At 50.0% G+C, this 24,628-nt stretch overlaps 1 pseudogene; it reads right to left on the bottom strand.

The window, feature by feature from the left end:
* Window positions 1-3,372: 3,372 nt before the first annotated feature.
* Window positions 3,373-15,067, bottom strand: LOC131482692 (transcription factor SOX-2-like; annotated as a pseudogene).
* Window positions 15,068-24,628: the final 9,561 nt, after the last annotated feature.

Raw genomic sequence — 24,628 nt, forward strand, 5'->3', positions numbered from 1 at the left:
TAACCAAGGTGGAAATGCTAGATGTGCTGTGTAGCCAGGGAGAGTGAGCCTATTCCGGAGGAGCAAGATGGAGGACAGGGGTGTTAGGGTCCCTGGCAGAGCCAGTTTAGAGCTGGCAGCCTCCTGCAGTGTTACAGCCCACCCATTGTCCACCCATTGTAAACATGGCAGCCTCCTGTGGCTGTCCAACTCACCTGGTTCCTAAGGCGGGGCCGGCCAACTCACTCTTCATAAAAACTCATCTAACTCTCACATTGAGGTCACTCTCTGAAGGAAGGGAGAGCTGACCCAGGCTGGATGGTCGGCTTGCTTTACTCCTTCATAAAATTTGCTGTTTAGTAAACAGGCTGGGGCCACAGGTTTGTGGACAGAAGGGGCCAGGCCTTGGGCTGCACTTCTTGAAGAGAGAAGGCACCCCAGCCAGGTGGCCTAGAAGCTAAAGTCCTTGCCTTGAACATGCCAGGATCTCATATGGGCACTGGTTCTAATTCCAGCATCCCTGCTTCCCATCCAACTCCCTGCTTGTGGCCTAAGAAAACCGTGGCACCCTGCACCCCTGTGGGAGACTGCAGAAAGTTACTGGCTCCTGGCTTCAGATTGGTTGAGCACCAGTCATTGCGGTCACTTGGGTTTGAATCATCAGACAGAGGATCTTTCTCTGTCTCTCCTCCTCTCTGTCTATCTGACTTTGTGATAAAAACAAAATAAATTCAAGGGGGAAAAAAAGACAGAGGGTCTTGGACTGCAGACATCCACCATTCTCTGGCTTCTCTGTCCACATTCCATTACTGCTAGGCCTTACCTGTCTCAGAACTCCAGAAAGTACACAAATCAGAAATACAAAGCATCTTAGAGTTAACATCTTTCCTGTCCCACTCAAGCAGTAAACAGATTGTGAGGAATACACATATACAGGGCCCATGTTCAGGGGCTACCCGGAGACCTAAGACCAAGAAGGTACTGGGGAGACCAAGAGTCAGAGTGCCAGAGCAATGGAAGCATGTGACCAAGAGAGTGAGCCCTACCCATCAGAGTCCACTGTGGGGGCTTTGGAGAGGAGTGGTTACACAACAATGCAATACTGGCCCTCTCAGGTTCCAGATAGGTGAGCATCCCAGGTGGGCAGGAGGAAACATCCAGGTAGTGGGATGGAGTGTGCCTTCCAAACTGGTGACCCTGAACTGCCTGCCTAGCCTACAACATTGGGAGAAAGAAGACACAGGTCTCACCTCTTTTTTCTATGCTAGTTAGTAGACATTACTGCCCATTGTGAAAAGTTTCTTTCTCTCTGCCCTTGGGGTGACTCATGTCAACCCTTCCCTGAGATGGTGCTGAATGGACACAATTTCCATCTTTTCCATGGGTGTTTCCTCCCTTGAAGCCCCTCCTGCTGCTAGTGCAGGCCACCTTCCTTCTGCTTCTTAAATAAACCCTGCTTTACAAACTAGAGTTGTCTACATGAACATTTTTTCATGAGACGAGAAATAGGTTGTTGCAGTGTTTCGTGTTGATTTGCCTACCACACTAGCCCACTTTGCCTGCAACAGTGGGAAGGCTATGGGGGCAGGCTAGAAATGAGTGTGGTGGGCCTGAGCCCTCCTGGCTCTGGAGGAGCTTCCAAGTAGGTTAGGTGTGTCGGAGATGACATTGGAGGGCCAGGTAAAGAGGCAGAGTGGGTATGTTGTGTGGCTTGGGACTCAAGGTGTGCAGGCTGGGGCTGCTGGGGTCACCAGCTAAAGGGGCCCAGCCCTGGAGTGGCTGGCAAGCACACTGCCTGCTGAGGGAGTGAGATCATTGGCTAAGCCCAACTGGCTCTCGAGCTGCTGACAGTGGACAGTGGGGCAGTGCTCCTAAGATAGAGCCCAGGCTGTTTAACCGAGACTGGCCATGGATGGGCAAGTGGGATGATCGAAGGTGTTATGTTAAAGAAGCCCTTCACCACCTCCCTCCAGCCCATGCAATTCAGCCTGGCCCTGAAATGGAGGACTACATTCTGTAGGAGCAGGGACACCGGCCAGGATGACTTGGCTATGAAGCAGATGGCAGGCAGAGAGGGGGCACACAGTGCACTGGCTTGTCCAGCTTGTTCCTGGATTAGTGGCCAGTGGGCTCCTTGGGCTCTGGGCTTACTGCCATGACCCATTGGCTCTGAAATGCATGGTGTGCATGCTAGGTGTACATGGGGATACCGACCAAGCATCATGTGGGGCTGAGCAACCTTCGAGCTAGGGCTGAGGGGTGCACTGGCCTAGGCAGCTGGAATGATGTGGCCCTAGAGCAGATGGAGTGCATGCTCAGGGCCAGGAATGTTGTCTGAACAGGCCTGGCCTTTGATCAGTGGTAGAGGCAATGGTGAGGTCGGGTTAGAGGCACATGGAGCAATATCTGAGCCCACCTGACCCTTGAGTGACTTGCAAGCAAGCTGGGAAGGTGGGACAGGGTCAAGGGGGGCAAGATTGTTAGCAGAGTGGACATCCGGCAGGCTGGGGCCACAGGGGATACCAGTTGAACTGGCCAGTCCTTGCAGTGGTGGTCTATGAGCTTCTTGGCAGGGCAAGGCCCCACATGCAGCTTGGTCTATGAGCAGCTTGTTGGGGGTGCCGGGTGGCTGGTAGTGCCCAACTGGTTCTACAGTAGCAAGTTGGAGCAGTGGGACAGGTGTGTGGGTTTCTTGGGCTGAGTGGGCCTGGAGCAGTAAGAAACCTAAAGGTGTAGGGGTCATCAGCCTAGCTATGGGATCCTGTAGCCTTGTGGGAGACCCGGAAGAGGTTCCTGTCTCCAGGCTTCATATTGGCTCAGCTCCAGCCATTGTGCTCACTTGGGGAGTGAATCATCCGATGGAAGATCTTTCTCTCTGTCTCTCCTCCTCTCTGTATATCCACCTTTCAATTAAAAAAAAAAAAAGTTGTGTGCAGTTTTCTTTTACTTCAGATCTATACAAGGTCCATTTCCTAGGCCCTCCCCAGTCCACCCACTAGCCAGTTTCTTTTTTTTTTTTTTCTGTACAAAAATAGTCCCGCCAAAAAAGAAGTCCAGCATGCATCTCTACATCTTTTATAAAGATCTCTGGTCGGCGTCGCAGGTTTTGCGTTGAGCGCAGAAGGGATTGGTGGTCTCCTCTGAAGGTGTCATTTACTGTGAGTAATGAAATGTTCTTTGTCACATACCAGGATTTGTGTTGCATGCGCTTGTTTTTTTCGTCATGCTTCCTTCTCACTCTACTTTTGCACCCCTCCCATTTCCCGGATTTTTGTTTGTTTCCTTTTCCTCTGAAAATGTCTTCCCCCCTACTCCCCACCCGACTATCACCTCCAATCTCCCCTCCAACACCGCTCCCCGTCTTTCTCCAGTCCGCTGTCTGGCGGGCCCCCCTCACATGTGCGAGAGGGGCAGTGTGCCTTTAATGGCAGTGCTGGGCACTGGGCTGCTCTGGTTGTGCTGCGACATGTGCAGATGGCTTGGCGCTGGTGAGGTACACACTGATCGTGTTCTGGAGGGTCCCGGCCTGGCAGGGATCCCTGGAGTGGGAGGAAGAGGTAACCACTGAGGGGCTGGAGCTGGCCTTGGACTTCACCACCTAGCCCAAGAAGCCTAGCGCCATGCCAAGGGTGCTCTGCTGCGAGTAGGACATGCTGTAGGTGGGAGAGCCATTCATGTAGGTCTGCGAGCTGGTCATGGAGTTGTACTGCAGCGAGCTGACATCATAGCGGTGCAAGGGCTGCATCTGAGCTGCGCCATGGTTGTTGAGGCCCAGGTGCCGCGGGCAGCCCAGATGGTCCTGCATCATGCTGTAGCTGCCATTGCTCCAGCCATTCACGTAGGCATAGTTGTCAATGCGCTGGTTCATAGCTGCCCCCACCCTGGCGCCCACCCCAACCCCGCTGGCCATTCTGTTGCTTCTGGGAGCCAGCAGCCCGCCAGGCTGCATGTTCTTATCCTTCTTCAAGAGCTTCTTGGTTTTCGCCCACGGCCGAAATTTATAATCTCTGTTTCTTCTTGTGCAACGCCCGCAGCCACTTGGCCTCTGTGGTGAACGGCCGCTTTGTCATCTCCCACTAAGTTTCCCCTCAGGGCCCAGGCGGTTGCTGATGTCAACGTTGTGCACCTTGGGGTTCTCCTGGGTCATCTTGCGACACTGCCCACGGGAACACACCATGAAGGCGTTCATGGGCCTTTTGGTTGCCGCCGACCACCACCGCCGCCGTGGTGTTGCCATTGCCTCAGCCTCCCCCAGAATTCGGCTGTGTGCCCAGCGGCTTGAGCTCCATCTCCATCTGTTGTACATGCGGGCGCTGTGCTCGTGGGCCCAGCCCGCTGGAGGCCAGAGACCCTCGGCACGGCGGGGAACTGGGGGGGGGGGTGGCACAGAAGGAGGAGGAGGAGGAGGTGGAGGGGAGGGGGGCGGGTGGGGGTGATTGGAGATAGCAGGGTTTGAGGAGACCAGGTGGAGGAGAGCAATTTGGGGAGGGAAGGAAGAAAGGGGACAGAGATGGCAGAGAGAGAGAGAGGCGAAATGGAATCGGGATCAAAAAAGCAAAGTTTCCCTCCGCCTCTGGCCGATGCCGCAGCTGCCAGCTGCGATTATTATTGTTGTTATGATTTTTTTGGGGGGGGGGGAGAAGGCTTAAGCCCCGGACTCAAACTTCTTTCTGCCTTTCTTTCTCTTTGCTTCTTGTTCCCTCAGTCCTTAAAGAGGCTGCAACCTACTCTCCCCCTTTTGCAAACACTCTCTTCTCTGCCTTTACAATTCCTGACAACATTTTGAACAAGTTAATAGACATCGTCTGAGCGCTGGTTCTAATCCCGGTGGCCGTGCTTCCCATTCAGCTCCCTGCTTGTGGCCTGGGTAAGCCTTGGGACCCTGCATCCCTCTGGCAGACCTGGAGGAAGTTCCTGGCTCCTGGCTTTTTATGGGCAAGCACCAGTCTTTGTGGTCACTTGGGGAATGAATCATCGGACGGAAGAGCTTCCTCTCTGTCTCTCCTTTCTGTATACCTGACTTTGCAATCAAAATCAAATAAATCTTAAAAAGAAGAGTTGCATTTAATCAGCCACAAACATAGTTCTTAGGGCACAAGAGGCTAGGAATTCTTAAGTTTACATTTAGAAAATCTCACTGGTCGGCAAAGGGTGTAGACATGTTTGAGAGGATGGAAAATTATTAGATAGGGTAAAGAACAGAGAGCAGATTATAGAAAATGTTAGGGGCCAGGAAGTCAACAGGGAGGTACTTGAAGACCCCCAGACACAAGGAAGAGGCGATGATGGCTGAGCAGTGTTCAGGGAACAGAAAACCCAGCAGCCACTGATGAGCTGTGATCTGGACACAAAGGACAACCAGGGATCCAGAGGCAGCCACGGATCAGCCCTTGCAGCAGCCAGGGGGGAGCTTGGGTTCACAAGGAGAGCTCAGGAGGTGAAGACAGGCTGGGACTGGCCATTTGTGCCAGATACTTTGGATGTGGGGAGAAAGGCACCCTCCTTCACTGCTGGTGGGAGTGTAGGCTAACACAACCACTGAGGAAATCAGTATGGAGAGTGCTTGGAGAATTGCAAATAAATCTGCCATATGACCCAGCTGTCCTGCTGCTAGGAATATACCCAATGGAAATGATATCTGCATGTGAGAAGGGCATCTGTAATCCTATTTACAATAGCACAAGCTACAATAGCAAAGACATGGAAACAATCTAGATGCGCATCCAAAGAAGAGTGGTTAAAGAAACTGTGGTACATCTACTCCATGGAATATTATTCAGCTCTTAAGAACAATGAAATTATACTATTTACAACTAGCTGGTCCCAACTAGAAACCATTATGGTCAGCGAAATGAGTCAGTCTCAAAAGAACAAATACCATAATGTTCTCTCTTACATAAGGAAACCAGTGTGGAATGTATATCTTCAATAATTCAATCGACACTGTTTTTGTTTTGTATTGTTTTGTTTTGGCTGCATCCCATGTGTTTTGAAGTTTTTTTTATATCAGTTTCATTTATTCCAAATACTCTCTCTTTTTAAAAAATTTATTTATCTTAATTGGAAAGCCGGATATACAGAGAGGAGGAGAGACAGAGAAGAAGATCTTCCATCCGATGATTCACTCCCCAAGTGCGCACAAGAGCCGGTGCTGTGCCAATCTGGAGCCAGGAGCCAGGAACTTCCTCCAGGTCTACCCCACGGGTGCAGGGTCCCAAGGCTTGGGCCATCCTCCACTGTTTTCCCAGGCCACAAGCAGGGAGCTGGATGGGAAGTGGAGCTGCTGGGATTAGAACCGGCACTCACATGGGATCCCGGCAAAAATACTCTCTTTTCTTTTGTCAAATTCATTGCTGGCTCATGGACTATATGGTGCATCATTTTTTTCAAGAGACTTTTGTATCTCCTTCTTGTCACTCATGTGTTGGTTACTCAGTGGCGTGTTTTTTCATGGAGCTGTATTTTGTTGTTGTTGTTGAGGCTGTTGTTCTAGCTCATACCAGTTTTTGACCTTATTTCATGGTTTCTCAATTGTGGAAATGTATAGTGATGGGGTACTGGGGTCTACCATATCCAGATGTGGGGATATAATGCAACATTTATTCCTGCATCCAGATGACAGATGGATTCCCAATGAAACTGTTGGACAAGTGTAGACCATGGGATGCTAGACTGTCTGTATTTGTCTGTTCCAGAAATGTTTGGGTAAACTAAGAGACTGATGGAATTATAATTCCTCATGAAGGATTATGCCACTGCAGTAAAATGGGGAAAATTTGTCGGGGGTGGGACTTTGGGGGAAAATTCCAGTGTATATAAAACTGTAACACATAATTCAAATATTCAAAATTATATATATATGTATATATATATATATATATATATATATATATGAACTGAAATTCTTCATATGCTTTTAATACCCTATGTTAATCTTCAGTGGGTCAGGAGAGCAGAGAAATGTTGCACCTTCTTAGAATGTGTGAGAAAGAAATTAAATATAATCTATCAGAATTGTAACAGGTAATTTACAGACTCCAGACTTGAACCTGCATTTGACATGAGCAAAAAGTATAAAGACATACAGTGGGATCCAAGAGCAATCCTGACAGCCTCTTAACAGGAAGTCATATGCGCAGAGCAGGAGGGAACCCCAGAGTGGAACAGAAAGACAGGAGGAGGCTTGTATCCTAACCCCAGAACCAAGAAATATCAGTATGGGCACCAAGGACTATATCCCAACTGCCAAGGAGATCATAGGGAATTGGAGTGCCCTCATAGGCCGAGAACTCTGAGGTCAACTATTCCCTATCAGATTTCCCACACTGGATGGAAGAAGCCTAGGTCCTTCCTCACAGGATCTAATGTCTTTGGAACAACAGCCAGGAGCCCTGAGCAGTCCTCAGAAACAGAAGAACAGTAAATTTCCATCGGGACTCAGGAGAGGAGCTTTCTCTGGTCCTTACTTAGTTCCAACTTTGGCTCCCCACCCTCTCTTGCAATAACCATCAGGGTTGCTCCGCAATCCCTCTCCCCCCCAAAAAATTAGATCAGGTAGACAGAGAGAGAGACCAATAAGGAAAGCTTAGAATAGTTGGGAAAGAATCAGCTTGTAATTCCATATATCTTATTAGTTAGAACACAAAGATCAGTTACTCCTCACTAAGGTATTGAAGCTTTCTCTGCACGCCCCTCCTAAAATTGCTCTGCTGCTCAATAGTTAACATATGACTTATGAGAGTTATAAGCCTGTTTGGACTATCCTAACATTTGCAAAGCTCAGGAAGAATCACACTTGAATAGTATAAGCTGCTAACTATAAAAATGAAAATAGACAGGAGACAGCTGAGTCATACCATATAACCATTTTAAGGCTTAGAGCAACGGATTGTGTGTGTACTAAAATTGAGATGTCAATGGAGTAGTTAAAGGATGTGGTTAAGATCTTGCAATTTCTAACAAATTGGTCACTCAATTCCATGCTAACTAAATTCATGATGTTGTGAATTTCCATGTTTCTTCCTGTTGTTGAAGTTGTGTGGTGGCTTTTCATTGGAGGGAATGATGCTCTACCAGCTCTACTTTTGGACCAAGGAGGGTCACCCAATGAAACTGTTGAATATATCTGGACAATGGGATGCTGGAGTCTCTGCATGGACCTTGCTTATAATGACAGAATCATGACTGGAAAAGAACTGTACTAGTGTAACAATTTGGAGGAATTCAATTTGGGGGAGGGTTTGGGGAGGGATTGGGGGAATCCCAGAGATTATGAAATCGTGTAATAAAGTGAAATAATAATTAACAAAAGAAAATATTTATCTCACTTAAACAAAAAGAATTTTTTAAAGATTTATTTTATTTTTAGAGCAAAGTCAGTTATGCAGAGAAGAGGAGAGACAGAGAGGAAGATCTTCCATCTGATGGTTCACTCTCCAACTGACCACTATGGCCAGTGCTGCGCCAAACCAAAGTCAGGATCCAGGAACTTCCTCCAGGTCTCCCATGTGCATGCAGGGTGCTAAGGCTTTGAGCCATCCTCCACTGCTTTCCCAGGCCACAAGCAGAGAGCAGTATAGGAAGCAGGACTGCCGGGATTAGAACTAGTGCCCATATGGGATCCCGATGCTTTCAAAGTGAGGACTTTAGCTGCTAGGCCTCCAAGCTCGGCCTAAATCAAAACTTAAGGTGTAGAAATCTTGTTGTTGTTTTTTTTTTGTTTCTTTTTTTTTTTATTACTTCTGGAGGGCTCTGTTCTAGCAAGTTAGTGAACAAGTTTAGCAAGTAACATTGTTTTGTTTTGTTTGTAAGTAGATGTTACTTAGATTGCCCTTTACCCCATCCCTCTGGATTAGGGTTGCGTGTGGTTGAAGCATACAAAAGAGAAAAGAAAATGCTTAAATCTTGGAAAAACTGCAGTTTCAAGCAGAGGAAGAGGGAGGAGGAGGGGAGAAGTGGTTGTGGCCACTCAGATTCTCAGTGAGGAAAGCTAGCTAGGGAACTTCAGACAGAGGAGGGTGAAGGAAGGAGTGAGTTGTGAGAAGTAGGTGGAGCTCAGTGTGACTTAGAGAGAAGGGAGAGGGTGGAGGGAAATATTGATTATTGATCAGAGCAAATAATATTGCTTTAAAAGGCAGCTGGCTTATGCTGTAGGCACAAGGAACATTCAAGTGGCTGCAATGGCCAGAGCTGAGCTGATCCTAACCTAGGAGCGAGGAACTTCTTCCAGGTTTCCAACACCAGTAAAATTTCCAAAGCTACTCACAATAGGTGAGGATATATTTATAGCCTCATAGGAGTGTTTGTATACACTGAAAACTAGCTATTGTGGCAATCTATTAACAAAATTAGCAAAAATTAGGGGTCTGGCACAATGGCTCAGTGGCTAAAGTGTTAGCTTGCAAGTGCTGGGATCCCATGCATGCACCATTCATATGTAGCTGCTCCGCTTCCCATCCAGCTCCCTGATTGTGGCCTGGGAAAGCAGTCGAGGATGGTACTAAGCCTTCAGACCCTGCACACACATACAATACCTGAATGGGACTCCTGACTTCAGATGAACTAAATTCTGGCTGTTGTGTCCACTTGTGAAGGGAACCAGCAGAATCAAGATTTATCTCTCTGTCTGTGTTTCTCTATGTATATCTGTCTTCCAATAAATAAATAAATTAACATCAAAATAAAGAATATTAAAAGTCAGTAAGAAAGAACTGCCTTGCAAATAACTCATTTCTGGGATATAAACATCATCCTTGATAAAACTTGTAATCGTTCACAAGATTATGAGATTTTCAACTCTGTCACGTAATGCAATGCAATTCATGAATAAATTTAATAATTTATAATTCAATGAATAAATTATAAAAAATTATGAGATGTTCTGTAATACTTACAAGTTATCTTAAAACAGTTCCAGCGCAGTAGCCTAGTGGCCTAAGTGCTTGCCTTATACATGACGGGATTGCATTTGGGCACCAGTTCTAATCCTAGCAGCACTATTTTCCATCCAGCTCCCTGGTTGTGGCCTCGGAGCACAGTTTAGGGCAGCCCAAAATCTTGAAACCCTACAGCTCTGTGGGAGAACTGGAAGAGGCTCTGGGCTCCTGGCTTCAGTCTGGTGCCACACCGGCCATTGCAGCTGCTTGCGGAGTGAATTAGCGGATGTAAGACCTTCTCCGTCTCTCCTCCTCTCTCTATTTCTGACATTTCTACAAAAAAAAAAAATTAAATATCTCATAGAAAGATATTTTAAAACAGAAACCAAAAGTCACAAATTCTGGAAACCGAGTAACAGAAACACATCTATATGCATAAAATAGGAAATATAGATATAATATGAATTACATCTATCAGTGCAAGTTTTCTTTTGCTAGATTGAATCTGGACAAGCCCTCTTCTCGGTTTGTGTCTTACACATTATTGTGAATGTGTAATCTGTATTTCAAAAAGTGAAATGAACTAATGGAAAAAAACCTTGGCAATACAAAGAAGAAAAGTTCCAGAAAGCATTGAACATTCGGTGAGGTGTATCTGCAGACTCTTGTACTACATTTCTGTGTGTTTTCAGACTTGAACAGGATCCTGAAGCAGAGAGGGGAGGAGAGGCCAGGAGGTGGACTGATGTGAGAGGCGACAGCGGCCCCTGCTGTTGGAAGGCTCAAGCTTCAAGAGAGGAAGCCCCTTCCAGCCTGAGGTGAAGCCCCGCCCCTCACTCCCCCTCCCTCCAGAATCCTACCTGCCTGCCCTTTGTGATTGTGATTGGCTACGTGTTGTGACGTCATGCATAGTCGTGGGAGGGGTCCAATCACGCGCGCGCGCCCAGGAAGCCCTGTGGCAGCAGGTGGGAGGTTGTTGTGGGGCCCCGCCATAACCACGTTGCTGGTTGTGCTGGTGGAGAGGCATAGGTGGCTGAGCCAGTGCGTCCATGTGAGCTCCCTCCCCTCAGGAGCCTCTGCAGGACCCCCGATTCGTGAGAAGCTGGGAAGGGTGAGTGTGTGAGAGCATCTCCTGAGGCCCCGGGGCGGGCGGGCTGGCGGGGGCCAGGAGGGGGCTCTTGGGGTCCTCACTCTGCAGCACTGACCTTGAACACTAGGCCTCCCAGTTGAACCCATTGTGCAGTGAGGAGGGGAGAGTGCCCGGGACAGTGCGACCTTCATGTTGGGCATGATTTCCATTTTTTATTTTTTATTTTATTTTATTTTATTTTAATTTTCTACCTCATTGCGACTTCTTTTTTAATTGGCCTGATTTTCTTGATTTGGGCAACAGCGTCTCGAGCCCCCAGCTCAGTCCTCAGTGAAGCTCCTCCTAAGGGTCTGGGACAGTTTTCTTGTTGCTGACACCAGAGCAGCACAGACTCCAGCAGTTAGAACAAACAGCTTTGTTTTCCTCTGAGTTGTGCTGCAAGGTTGAGGGGCAGCATGTGGTGCTGGCGCTGTGCTTGGCAGAGGCCTGGGGTGGCACAGCGAGCTTGTAGACAAGTCAAGGGAGTGCACGGGGACTCACGCAAAGGGACTTCTCTAGAAGGACCTGCTGAAGGAGCTGTGAAGGCAGCACTACTGATTTGTCCTGATGGCTTCTGGTATGTTGTCACCCATTCCCTTAAGTTCTCACAATTAGGTTTAAATGTCCCCATGAGTTGTAGAGGGAATAAGTCAGGTTCAGCAGAGAGCGTTAAGGCAGGGAATAAATCTGTGAATGTCCAGAACTCTTGTTTCAATGCCAAGTGCTGCTCTCTGCCCTGAAAAATCACAACAAGAGTCACTATTTCCTCCAAGATATAATTCCATAAGTTGTCTTTTTATTTCCCTATCTCACAAAATAAGCCTTAGGTCTTTAGAGGAACTATTTGTTGTGAACAGTAGGCGTGGGAGAAAAGCAGTGAATGCCCACCTGACACAGCACAGGAAGGCATCATTGCCCTGTGTGGGTGTGTGTGACAGTGGTTAAGATGACATTGGGACTCCTGTGTCTCCATCAGAATGCCTGGGTTTCAGTTCTGTGCAAATGCAGTGTGCAGCTACTGGCCAGGCTGGGAGGCAGCAGACAGTGGCTTGGGTAGCAGTGTGAAAAACCTGACTTATTTTGGGTCTTGTGGCTGTGGCAGGCATGTGGGAAATGAAAGATGAGATGAAAAAGCCTGCTGGTAAGAAAAATCTACATTAGCTGTTAGGAACTCCTCAACCTTGACCCCCCATTCAAACATTAACAGGTTCCTCAATATATTCTTTTTGGTTTCCTCAGTTTCAAAACACCTTGTAACAAACAAACATGAGTATTTTATCCTCTGGCTCACTCATTCCCCCTGAAAGAGAGCAGTAGATTGGGGGTTACCATTCAGAGTGGCAGTTGATGCCCTAAAACTGGAGGGCATCTATCGTGGTCCATCTATTGCATATAACTAACTCCTTGGAGCATTAATATTCTCTTTACCCATCCCGAGCTCCATTCCTTGGTGACATATTAGTGTCATCTAGAGAAATCATTGATGCACTCTGGGTTCTCTGAGGCTTGGCTACCTAGGGAGTAAAACCTTGGCAAAGGCCCAGGTAAATCCTAGGGTAGTGAGCTTGGGATACACAGCAGTTTCATTTTGCAGCCACAAGTTGGTTTAGTCAGAGGATAATTTGTACCAAGAAAGAATCTTTGTGAAGGTAAAATTTTGGTGGCCTTGAGCACTTATCAAATTGTGAGTGTGTTTGTGACTGTTGTCGTTCAATTCCTACAAATATTTGCAATTTTCCAATTCTGGTGGCAGAAAGGGTAAAAAATTGTGAGTGTATTTGACTGGTTTAAAAAAGCTAGTATCATTTGTGCTCAATGTCTCGGATAAGAGTCTTTTCTAAAATTCCATTTTATTTTGCTTGGAAAACAGATACACAGAGAGGAGGAGAGACAGAGAGGAAGATCTTCTGTTCATTGATTCAGTCTCCAAGTGACTGCAAAGGCCTGAGCTGTGCCAATCCAATACCAGGAGCCCAGAGCCTCTTCTGGGCCTCCCGCATGGGTGCAGAGTCCCAAGGGTTTTAGCTGTCCACTGCTTTCCCAGGCCACAAGCAGAGAGTTGAATGGGATACAGCGTCGTCGGGGTTAAAACCGGCACCTACTTGGGATCCTGGCCCATGCAAGAGGAGGATTTTAACTGCAGAGATACTGACATGGACCTCCCTAAATAGCTTCTTAAAGGAGCAAAAGCCCTGAAAGAGCTAACACTGCTGTCCACTAACATTAACCTGCACCTGTGTGTCAAGATGAAGCTTAACCCTGAAGCCTCTACTAACTGCAGATGATGAAATAATGGAATTGTGTTGTGATTAGTTGTTGGCAGTAAATTGGTATTAGGCAAATATAACACATCTGATATTAAAAGAAAATCATCACAGAGGCCACAGCGTTTACTTGATCTTGAATGTGTGGTTGCATCGATGAGCTAAGATGCTGGAGGAGACACTGCGGGCTGTGAAACGTTCCCAGATCCTGACTATTACATTTCTGGCTGCTTAGGATTCCCTCCATCACTGCAGTGAACCCCCCTTGGGCACTGTGTCCCCAGTGAGAGTGATCCCCCAAGCCTGAGACCGTGGAAGATCAGGTAAGTGGGGTCTCCCTGGGAAGTGTAAGCAGGCTGCTTCCCAGAGCTCATTCTCTGTCCTGTCCTCGTACTTTGATTTCTAGTTTGCTCACTTCATGGCTGAGCCTCTGCAAGGTGCATCTGTAGCCAGTCCGCCCCGCCTACCATTCCAGGCTCATGAGGTCCTGCCAACATCACCAACATCCCTAAACCACATGCCTGCCAATCCAGGTTCAGCTAGGCTATGCTGGCCCACAGTGAGTCTCTACTATGCCATCTCCCATAAGCCCACTGCACCAGGGCCACATGAACTCAGCCAGTGCCTTACTTGCACACAGCCTCCCTTGCCTGCTCCAAGACAGCTCTATCGGTGTCCCCTGTGCTGCTTCTCAACCCACCCTGTCACTCTGCAAGCTCTCTAGGGCTAGGTCGTCTTTGACACAGCAACCTGCCCCTCGGCAAGCACACCCTGCCAACCTACTGGAGCTGGATCCAGGCCCAGGCTGTTAGGCTGCGTCCATCCCCTGCCTACATCCCCAGGGAGGCTGTAGCACACCCACCCAGTCCACAGCTTTATAGCCAGGCCAATTCGGCCACCTATTTCTTCAGACAGCCTCTTGCCCACCAGCCACTGCCATGCTTGGTAGCCTGGGCTGATCTCTGCCTCCCCTGCACCCCACCCGACACAATGACCTCTTGTCCAGGGTGAAGCCAGGCTGCCTGGGCCAGAGTATATGGACCCCAGCCTTCATGCACCACACTCCGCGTGCATTCCAATGCCAGACCACCCACACCCAGCACCTACACTTCCCCTAGCACTCCTGCCTTGTTCCCTGCTGCAGGGACAAGATTGCTTGGCGAGAGACACCTTACCTCTAGCCCACCTGACCCTCCTTGCTGCAGGTATCTCAAGAGCAGATAGAATCAGCTAGTGCTTGCCACCTGTCTTGCACCTCTAACATGCCCCAGGATGGCCACTCCAGGGCATGACCAGCTTGGATGGTGCCCCTGCTCCCTTTGCCCACTTGCTACCTGTTCCAGAGCCAAAAGGGCCAGTCTGATGACCCCTATACCTCTAGGCCTCGAAGTGCTCCAGGGCCAGGCCCACTCTTCCCAAGACCTCAGCACACCTGCCCAGCTGTTCCACTTGCTGCAGTAGAACCAGGTGGACTCTGCCAGTCACTTGGCACTCCCAACAGGCTGCTTGCCCACCTGCCACTCCAGGGCAAGGTTGACTTGCCCTGCCAGGCAGCTCATAGACCACTGCTGCACGTTTAGCTGGCATCCCCCGTGCCCCTGCCTGACATATGTCCACTCTGCTTACAACCCTGATCCCCTTAACATCACTACCCATTCCCAGCTTGCCTGCAAGCCATTGCAGGGTCAGGTGGGCTCAACTGGTGCTCCACACACCTCTAACCCAACCTTACCATTGCCCTCTTCTGCTGATCTAGGGCCACTCCTGTTCAGACAGCACTTCACAGTCCTGAGCATACACTCCTTCTGCTCCAGGAACATGTCGCCCAAGCTTCCTAGGCCAGTGTACTCCTCAGCCCTAGCTAACAGGCTGCACAGCCGCACATGTTGCTTGGTCAGTATCCCCTTCTGCCCTAGTACACATTGCATTCCAGAGCCAATGGGTCATGGCATTAAGCCCAGAGCCCAAGGAGCCCACTGGCTACTATTCCAGGGACAAGCTGGAGAAGTGGGTGCACTGTGAGCCACCTCTCTTCCTGCCATCTGCTTCATAGCCAAGTCATCCTGGCAGGTGTCCCTGCTCCTATGGCACTGTAGTCCTCCATTTCATGGAATTGCATGGGAGGAGAGCAGAAAGAAGGGCCTTCTTCCAACATATGCGCTCAGTTGCCCCACTTGCCCATCCACGGCCAGGCTCAGATAGCTAGCACCAGCACTCCTCTAGCCCAGGAGCACTGCCACACCATCCACTGTCTGCAGCTTGAGAGCCAGTCAGGCACAGCCAGTGATCCCACTCACTCAGTAGGCAGTGTGCTTGCCAGCCACTCCAGGGCTGAGCCCCTTTTGCCAGAAACCCCGGCATCCCAGCCTGCACACCTTCTTGAGTCCCAAGTCAAACCACACACCCACTCTGCTGTCTTACCTGACCCTCCAATGTCATCTCCCACACCCCTTGCCTGCCTGGAAGCTCCTCCAGGACCAGAAGGTTTTGGCCCCACCACACTCATTTCTAGCCTGCCCACCCTCATAGCCTCCCCGCTGCTGCAGGGCAAAGTGGACTAGTATGGTAGGGAAATCAACACAAAACACTGCAACAACCTATTCCTGTCTCATGAAAAATGTTCATGTAGACAGCTCCAGTTTGCAAAGCAGGGTTTATTTAAGAAGCAGAAGGAAGGTGGCCTGCCCTAGCAACAGGAGGGGCGCCAAGGGAGGAAAAACCTGAGTTAATGGTGGAAATTGTCCATTCAGCACCATCTCAGGGAGGGGTTCACATGAGTCACCCCAAGGGCAGAGAGAAAGAAACTTATTCTCAATGGGCAGTAATGTCTGCTAACTAGCATAGAAAAAAGAGGTGAGACCTGTGGCTTCCTTCTCCCAATGTTGTGGGGCAGGTAGCTCGTTCATGGTCACCAGCTTGGAAGCCAAACCCCACCCCAGCACATAGGCCCACCCTTTTGTCCACTTTTGACACTCTCCTATCATCACCTGGAACCTGAGCGGGGGAGGTATTGCATTGTTGTGTAACCATGCTCTTCACAAGCCCCACAATGGCCCCTGACAGGGATGGCTCGCTCTCTTAGTCTCATGCTGCCATCGCTCTGGCACTCTGACTCTTGGTCTCTCCAGTACCTGCTTGTTCTCTCGATTCCTGCAGACAGTCTTTGAGGACAGGAAGCCCCTGTGCATGTGCCCTATATGTCTGTGTTCCTTACCCTATGCTCACAGTGTGGGTGGGACAGTGAAGATGCTAATTCCAGCATGCCTTCTATTTCTAATTTGTACTTTCAAGAGTTCCAGGAGAGGTGAGGCCTAGCAGTAATGGAATGTGAGCAGAGAAACCAGGGAAGGGTGGATGTCTGCAACCTGAGCCCCTTTTCAAGAAGTGCAGCCCAGGTCTGGGCCCCTTCTGCCTGTGACCCTGTGGTTCCAGCCTGTTTGCTAAACAGCAAAGTTTATGAAGGAGGCAGGTAAACAGACCAACCAGCATGGGTCAGCTCTTTGTCTTTCAGAGAGTGACATCAGCGTGAAAGTTAGATAGATTTTTGTGGAAAGAGTGAGTTATATAGCCTTAGGAAACAGGTGTGTTGGACAGCCACAGGAGGTTGCCATGTTTACAATGGGTGCATATTGGGTGAGCTGTAACACTGCAGGAGGCTGCCAGCTCTAAACTGGCTCTGCCAGGGACCTTGCCACCCCTGTCCTCCACCTTGCTCCTCAGGAATAGGCTCACTCTCCCTGGACCCTCAGCACCTCTTATATTCCCGCCTTGGCTGCTGCAGCAAACACAGCTTTCATAGCTGGCAAAGCCTATGCTTCTAGCGCACCTGTCACGCGTCCCTCAGGCTTCTCCAGGTGCTCTGCCTGTTGCTCCACTGATGGAGCAGCTTGGCCAGAGCAACATGTACGACAACACACCCACTGCGCCACCCAGCCTTGCCAATGCCAGGTCAGATGATCCCAGGTGGAACTTTCATGCCCCAGCCTGCTTATCAAACCCTCCAGGGTTTGGAAGGCGTGGCCTGTCCTGCCCACCCCATCCCCAACTCGAGGGCCAGGCTGGCTCAGCCAGCAACCCTCTCCTTACAGTTATTGATCGACCAGCCACTTTCTAACCAGGAACATTATGCTACTGCTTTCTTTGCACCCTGTGCTTCTGGCTGCCAGCCCTGCCACCATGCCCACTGCTCCAGTGCCAGGACAGGTCAGCTTAGCGAGTGTGTAAGCACCCCCCATCCTGCAGGCACCATGCTCTGCCTGCAGCTCCATGGTGAGCCCTGCTTGCCCTGTGTATACTGTTCCTCTAGCACTCCTGCCAGTGAATCTAGCAAGCCCCCATGGGGCCCTTCCAGAGCCTGGCCAGTTCCCCTGCAGCCCGTCCTGTCTGAGCTCTACCACCTGCTCCTGACTCATGGTAGCTCTTCCAGAATCTCCATAACCCAACACAACAGCCCTGCTGTCCTACTCATTGTTGTGGAACCAGGCCAGCTTGGATGACATCCCCGGGCCCCGTTTGCCTAACATTCACCCCAGGGCCAGTCGTACTCAGCCAGCCAAGTTCCCCCAGCACTCAACACCATCCTATGTTCCTCCAGGGCCCCAACCCCGGCACCCCTACAAATCTAGTCATTGATTCCTTCCTCCCTTCTCGCTGCCCCAAGGACAGGCGAGTTTGGGCTCTAACCAACCTGCCACTTTTCTCTGTGCCAGCCACACATCTAACATGCCAACTCCACCATTGCTATGAGGACAAGCTAGCTGCACTGTTGACTGCGGGACTCTAGCCTTCCTGGTCCACCACCGCGGCCGCTGTTCCAGAACCAGGCTGATTTGGGTGGTGCCTCCTCTGCTCTCGACTGCCAGCCATCCACTTCAGGGCCAGGCCAGCACACTAACACCAATAAATCCCCCAGCCCACCCCACCCCAAGTTCCCAGCCTACCTGTAAGCCACTCCAGGGCCAGGCGGGCTTAGCTGGTGCCCATTCCTCTGCTCTAGGGCCAGACCTGTTCTGTGGGTGCTCCACCAGCCTCCAGCACCCACTATGTCTGCCCCAGGATTGGGGCACAGCCAAGGTCCCTGCACATGTAGTCCTCTAGCCACCTTGCCTGCTCCAGGACCAGGAAGCCTTGGTCAGTGACATGGTGTCTGCATCAGGCTGCTCACCTGCCTGCAGCTCCAGAGCCAGGTCTGTTTACCCTGCACCCATCATGCATCTCCCACATCCCTACCGCACCTGCTTTCCAGGACCATGTTGGGGACTGGGTTCTTCCAGGGGTAGAGCCTGCTTCCATCTACCCCCTTCCCCCCCACCGAGTCAGGGACTGGAGTATCGCAGGGGTCCTGCTGTTTCCCCTCCCTCCCCTTCCCTTCCCTTTTACCCCAGTCCCTGAACATCAGTGCTATAATCTTAAAAAGTGGTTTGAGCTTCCCTGTGTGTAGTGTCCTTTGTTTCTGTTCTGTGGCCCCTGTCTTTGCTGTCTCTCTGCGTGGTTGGATGTGGTGACTCGTCACCCTTACTCTGGTGGTGCTTGCAGGATGGATTCCTGGTGCCATTTCCTGCTTGACTTCATCCCACAGCCTGCTGTGACCCAGCACAGGGTTTGACCCAGGGCCAGCTGCACACTCCTTTCTGCCTGTCTCAGGCCGTGTTGTCAGGCACCCGTGCCCTCCTGGGGGCCACAGTAGAAGGAACAAGGGATCCTCCACTGAAGGCGTGGCAGATCGCTTGATTTGAAAGGCATGGTAGTTGACCATTCCCATGTGTGTTTCCTCAAATCATTTTTATTTTTCTTCAAGATTACTGTTTAGTACCAAGCATGGTAGCCTAGTGGCTAAAGTACTTATATGTACCAGGATTTCATATGGGTGTTGGTTTATGTTTTGGCTGCTGGATTTCACATCCAATTCCCTGCTTATGGCCTTGGGAAGCAGTGTAGGATGGCACAGAGCCTTGCAATGTTGCATCCATGTGGAGACCAGGAAAGAGTTTCAGGCTGCTGACTTTGGATTAGCTCAGCTTCGGTCATTGCAGCTGCTGGAGGAGTGAACCAATGGATGGAAGATTCTTTTCTCTCTCTCTCTGTCTCTCCTCCTCTCCATGTATCTCATTTGCCACTAAAAATTGGCTCTTCAGATTAGATCTGCTCCAGGCATTGTGGTCAATTGTGGAGTGAACCAGCAGACAGAAGACCTTATTCTCTGTCTCTCCCGCTCTGTCTATATCTGAGAAAAAGATCTTCTGTCCCCTGGTTCCCTCTCCAAGTGACCTCAATGAAAAAGAAAAGCCAGGAGCCTTTTTTTTTCTACTCCCCTGTTGGTGCAGTGTCCCAAGGCTTTGGTTCCTCCTCTTCTACTTTCCCAAGCCACGAGCAGGAATCTGGCAGGGAAGTGGAGCAGCCAGGAAACAAACTGGCACTCCTATGGAATCCCAGCTCATGCAAGGTGAAGATTTGGTCACTGACCCACTGTGCTGGGCCCAAATTATTTGCATTGAGTTTGTTTATTACAGGTTAGGGTGGAATGTGTGGAAGGCAGAACTCTATGTAACATTTGATTTTCAAAAAATCATTTCCTTTAATTTGAAATCAAAAGTTACACAGAGAGACTAAGAGAGGGAGAGAGTCTTCCATCTTATGGTTCACTTCCTATTTAAATCAACACAATGGCTAGAGCTGGGCTGGTCCTAAGCCAGGAGCACATAGCTTCTTCCAGGTCCCCTGCCTGGGTGCAGGGACCCAAGTCCTTGGGCCATGATGTGCTGCTTTCCCAAGTACCTTAGCAGGGAGCTGGATCATAAGTGGAGCATCCCATAGAACGCTGGTTCTGCAGATGGTGCCTTACACATTATGCCATAGTGCCAGCCACTGTATGTTCTTACTGAAATGAAATATTAGAGGATTGATAATGTATAAAGATATTTGTTCAGAGTTTAGGGTCAGAAAATGTTAACAGCATGGTGATAGCTTTTCCCAGAGTTCCTTTGGCTGCATCACTTCAGTACAATGAGAGCATAGTAGGAGAGTGTGTGTGAGCACGCGTACGCGTGTGTGTGTGTACCGTTCAAATGAAGAAACTGTGACACAGTCCTATTGACTTTTTGGGTCACACACCCTGATGGTAAATGATAACATAGCTTGTTTCTTGATTTTGTGCAAATTTATTTCAAGATGTATTTAAAGATTTGTATTTTTCATAAAACTGTAAGTTCTTGGTACTGAGAATTTTTTTAAGATTTAAAAAAAATATTTAGGAAAGTCAGATTTACAGAAAGGAAGAAAGACAGAGACAAAAGTCTTCCATCTGCTAGTTGATTCTCCAAGTAGCTGCAAAGGCCAGAGTTGAAGTGATCCAGACCCAGGAGCCTTTTCCTATCCCCCACACAAGTTCTGGTTCCCAAGGCTCTGGGCCATTTTCAACTGTTTTCCCAGGCCACAAGTATGGAGCTAGGTGGGAAGTGGGGCAGCTGGGACCTGAACCATGACCCATATGGAATTTGTTGCCTGCAGGACAAGTACTTGAGCCACTATGCTGCCGTGCTGGGCTTGGTAGTGAGAATTTTACTAAATTAGTCTTCCAACACTTGCATGTTTATGAAATACTAGTGTATGCCCAACATTCTGAACTTCAGATACAGGGTGGCTAGATAAAACCTGGCTATACCTGAGGTTTTCATTTTTTGTGCATTTGCTAACCCTTAGTGCATGGAATGCAGAGGAGATGCCATTTCTGTATGTGGAATGGGGGAATGAACACTTTTCATTCTAGAGGTTTTTACTCTGTTTCTTTGGAGAAATATGGGCATGATACAGTTAACCTGAAGCAAGCAAGCAAAAACAAAACAGGAAATGCAGAAAGAATACTGGGATTTCAAAAGCCTGTTTTTCTTTTTCTTTTTTTTTTTTTAAAGATTTATTCATTTTATTACAACCAGATATACACAGAGGAGGAGAGACAGAGAGGAGGATCTTCCGTCCCATGATTCACTTCCCAAGTGAGCTGCAACGGGCCGGTGCGCGCCGCAACGGGCCGGTGCGCGCCGATCCGATGCCGGGAACCTGGAACCTCTTCCAGGTCTCCCATGCAGGTGCAGGGTCCCAATGCATTGGGCCGTCCTCGACTGCTTTCCCAGGCCACAAGCAGGGAGCTGGATGGGAAGTGGAGCTGCCGGGATTAGAATCGGCGCGCATATGGGATCCCGGGGCTTTCAAGGCGAGGACTTTAGCAGCTAGGCCACGCCGCCGGGCCCAAAAGCCTGTTTTTCTAGGTGGCAGCAGGCCACATGCTAGGGCCCAGTTGGGTAACTTCTTAAATAGTAGAAGTAATCCCTAAGACTTTGGCCCTTGCAATATATCTACTTTCCTTGGCTCGTGGTCAACAAAATAACATACATCGATACTTCAACAATGATTATGAAAAAGATAATGATGAGTTCATCTTGCATTTTAAGTGCATGCATATGACACAGCGTTTGGATATTTATGCAAATAGATTTTATGAAAAACTGCATGAATTTCCATATTTTAAAAAGATGCCTTTGTTTAAAACTTGAGTTTTAAAAAGATTTATTTATTTTTATTGCAAAGTCAGATATATAGAGAGGAGGAGGTTAGATGGAGGGGAAGATCTTCCATCTGATGATTCATTCCCCAAGAAACTGCAATGGCTGGAGCTAAGCTGACCTAAAGCCAGGAGCGATTTCTTCTTCTGGGTCTCCCACATTTGTGCAGAATTCCAGGCTTTGGGCTGGTCCCACTGCTGCTAAGGTTAGAACCATCACCCATATAGGATCCTGGCATATTCAAGGCGAGGACTTCAGCTGCTAGGCCTCCATGATGGGCCCTGAATTTTTAAATTTGTTTTTGTATTTGGAACACTAAAGGGAGGGATAAAGAAAGGGGTCTCCCATGTGCTAGTTCACTCCCCAAACCAAACAGCTGCAATGGCTGAAATAGGGCGGGTTCAACATCAAGATTCAGGAGTTTCTTCAGGGCCTTCCACATGGGTGCAGGGCCCAAGCTCTTGGCCATTCCCCACTGCTTTCTCAGGCACATCAGAGAGCTGCACCAGATGTGGATCATCCAGGACTTGAAGCAGTGCTCATATGGGAAGTGGGTGCCACAAGCAGACGGGAGCTCTATGTGGTGTGTCACAGTGCCTGTCCCTGGAAACATAAACAATAAAATAGATGATGCACCCATCTCTGTAAGGCCATAGCCAGACAGCTGGTTGGTGGGGAACATGAGATGGGTAGGGGATGGAGGGAAGCAACATGGGCCCTGGGAGACTCCAGCCCCTGATCCCAGTGTTAGTCCCTTACCTGGACCTGGAGTAGCAGTTATGGTGGAAGTGGGAGATGCATGGTGGGTGCAGGGTGAACAGAACTGGCTCTGGGGTGGCAGTCTGGCCAGTGGCCTGAAACAGACACTGTGTCACTGGCCAAGTCTGCCTGGTCCTGGAGTACCAAGCAGGGCAGTGCGCAGCCTACACGTGAGGGTACATAGCCATTTCCCCAGTCTTGGGGTGAATGGCGTGGGTGCTCAGGGATTGTGAGCACCCACACAACAGGTCTTGGCCTAGAGCATGAAGCTGGGATTCAGCTAAGTCAGCCTGGCCCTGGAGTGGATTGCAGGCTTCCTGGGAATGTGGAGTGCAGTGGGATGGGGGATTTATTGATGTTATTGAAGTGGCCTGGCCCTGGAGTGGGTATCTGGGGGTCGAGGGCAGAGGGGGCGCTGCCCAAACTGCCTTGGCTCTGTAATAGCAGCCACTACCACGGACTGGGCAGGCTAGAGTCCCAGGGTGGCCAGTGCAGCCAGCCTGTGCTTGTAGGAATGGGCATGGTGGGAGTGCTAGATTTGCGACTGGCACAGGGACTGCAGCAGGTGGGCCAATGGCCTGCTGGGTGTGCCGGGTGGCTGAGTGACTGTGCCTGGCCCTAGGGCAGCTGCTGTGAGGCAGGTCAGGCTGGCTAGTTGTGTTGGGGGTGCCAGGTTTTGAGGCCCTGGTGATGCAGCAGATGACATTGAATGCTGGGATGGTGGTGGTGCAGGCATGGTTGGCTGAGCACATCTGGACCTGGAGAGGCTGGCTGGTGGGTCTGGGTGTAGGGTTGCCATCCAAATTGGTCCGGTTCTGCAACAGCCAGGGGACAAGCAGGGCAGTTGTGCTCGGTGTGTGGGGATGCTGGGAGGGCCTGTGTGGCCCTGAAGCAGGTGGTGTAGGGAGGGAGATCGGGGCATGGGGAGTTGGCCTGTCCCTGGAGTAGACTCGTAGGGGGTTGGCGCTAGAGGCATTGGCAGGAGCGCTAGAGGCATGGTGGGCGCAGGACAAGTGGGCTTGGAGCTTCAGAAAGAGTGTGGTGCCTGCAGGATGGAGTGCTTGTACACTGGCCCAAGTGGCCTGTCCTGGCCTTGGAACAGTGGGCATGTTATCAGGGCTGATAGAGGCACAGAGTGCCAAGGGGGTGGGCAGTTCTGAGGAGTCTGGTGGTTCAGCAGCCATCAGAGAGAGCAGGTTGCTGGCTGAGCCAGGCTGGCCTTGAGCTGCTGATGGGGCAGATGGACAGGCATGCTTCAGGCATGTTGAGGTTCACAGGATGATGGCAGAGCCTTCCAAACCCTGGAGTGTTTAACAAGCAGTCTAGGAGCTCGGGAAGTGCCATTTGGGCTCATCTGACCTGACATGCCAAGGCTGGTTGGTGGGGTGGGTGTGTTTTGTGGCATCTTATTCTGGCCAAGCCAGTCTGTCCCTGGAGTGGCAGGCAGAGCCACCAGGAGTAGCCTGAGCGAGGTGTGATAGGCGCAGTGGAAGCACAGGTTTTTCCTGTCCAGAAGACCTGTGTGTGCTGCAGCAACCAAGGCAGGAATTCTAGAGTCACTGTGGGTCCAGGGAGAGTGAGGCTAGCCCGGAGGAACAAGATGGAGGGCAGGGGTGCAGGTTCCCTGGCAGAGCCAGCCTAGACCTGAAGCAGCCAACAATGCACCTGGGGGGAAGTGCTTTGTGTGTGTGGTTGGTCCACAGAGCTGTCTTATGCCTCAAGCAGTGAGCAGGGCTGGAGGGCCTGCGTGTTAAAGGCTTGTGGATGCTGTTCCACCTGGCCTGGCCCTATAGCCACCAGCAGGTAGGCTGGGGGACACAGTGCGAACTACTTGAGCTGGTGTGAGCCCTAAGTGCCAAGCAGGATGGTGGGCAGGCATGCTTAATGAAAGGAGAGGCTGGCCTAGCCTGCCTGACCCTGGAGCAAGCAGAGGTCGTTTGTAGACATGAAGGCGCTGGAGTAGTGTGTGAGGAGTCAGACTGGATCTCCTGGCCCCTTTAAACTGTGAGAACAGGGTCTTCCCCTATTTCCATGTCCTTCCTGTTCCTTTCCTCTGGGGAGGGA

Source organism: Ochotona princeps, chromosome 19, assembly GCF_030435755.1.
Source record: "Ochotona princeps isolate mOchPri1 chromosome 19, mOchPri1.hap1, whole genome shotgun sequence".
Classification (NCBI taxonomy): Eukaryota; Metazoa; Chordata; class Mammalia; order Lagomorpha; family Ochotonidae; genus Ochotona; species Ochotona princeps.